Source organism: Sinocyclocheilus grahami, unplaced genomic scaffold (assembly GCF_001515645.1).
Source record: "Sinocyclocheilus grahami isolate Dianchi unplaced genomic scaffold, SAMN03320097.WGS_v1.1 scaffold14244.1, whole genome shotgun sequence".
Lineage (NCBI taxonomy): Eukaryota > Metazoa > Chordata > Actinopteri > Cypriniformes > Cyprinidae > Sinocyclocheilus > Sinocyclocheilus grahami.
This window is the reverse complement of record NW_015515273.1, coordinates 2,617-3,420: the sequence shown is the minus strand read 5'-3', so window position 1 is coordinate 3,420 and position 804 is coordinate 2,617. Positions and strand designations below refer to the sequence as shown.

At 35.4% G+C, this 804-nt stretch overlaps 1 long non-coding RNA gene across 1 annotated transcript; it reads right to left on the bottom strand.

Annotated features, from left to right (window-relative positions):
• Positions 1–183: 183 nt before the first annotated feature.
• On the bottom strand, positions 184–595 carry LOC107579111 (uncharacterized). The gene is made up of 3 exons (XR_001608429.1): positions 539–595; positions 369–452; positions 184–278 (listed from the first exon to the last, which is right to left on the bottom strand). It is a non-coding gene; the product is annotated as an uncharacterized lncRNA (long non-coding RNA).
• Positions 596–804: the final 209 nt, after the last annotated feature.

Here is an 804-nt window from a genome sequence, read left to right as displayed (position 1 = left end):
GTTCCCGCCTCCTTCTTCCCGACCTACAAACTACGTTACAATAACTTTGCTACTGAAGCCTCAACAACAGCTCTCCACCTAACCCTACAAAGTGATTTATTGATAGGAATGTTGCTCCAGGACCAGGAAAAACGTCCTACTTGGGTACTTTTCATGTTAAACACTGTAGGTCTATACCCTTTAAAATCATGAAGTTCAATCTTCTCTCCCAAGAACTCCAGAAACTCAACAAAAGCTGGACTTTCCTCATTGTTTCCGAATAGCTCCTCTTCTGATGTCTGTAGAACAGAGAACATTTTCAGTTCACAAACCCACAAATAATATAAATTAAGCAATCCAGGAATAAAAACACTTAAAGGTGATCTAACCTGCGCAAATTTCTGGTAGATGACTCCAAACTTGAAGTTGTTGTTGATGACGTGCTCATCAAAGGTCACAATAAGTCTGGATGCCTTGAAGCAAATAACAAATGAGGGTCAGTGAAAGAAAACTACACGATTTGTTCATTCATTTTTTTTATGTTTCTGCCCCAGCTTACCTTTGGGTATAAGATGGGATAAAATCGGTCCACATTCACCTCTTCACAGACAAGCTTGAAAAAAAAAATTGTGATTAATCTAGTTTACATTTTTCTAGTCACATTATTTTATCTGATTACTAAGGCTGTGAATTTAACATCTTAATTTAGTTCAAATTAATTAAAAAAATAAATTACCTTTTTTCTCATGGCGATAAATTAATAAAAGAACTTCAAAGTCACCTTTTCTAATATCTGATTTGCATGGGATTTTTCTCAGCAAACAT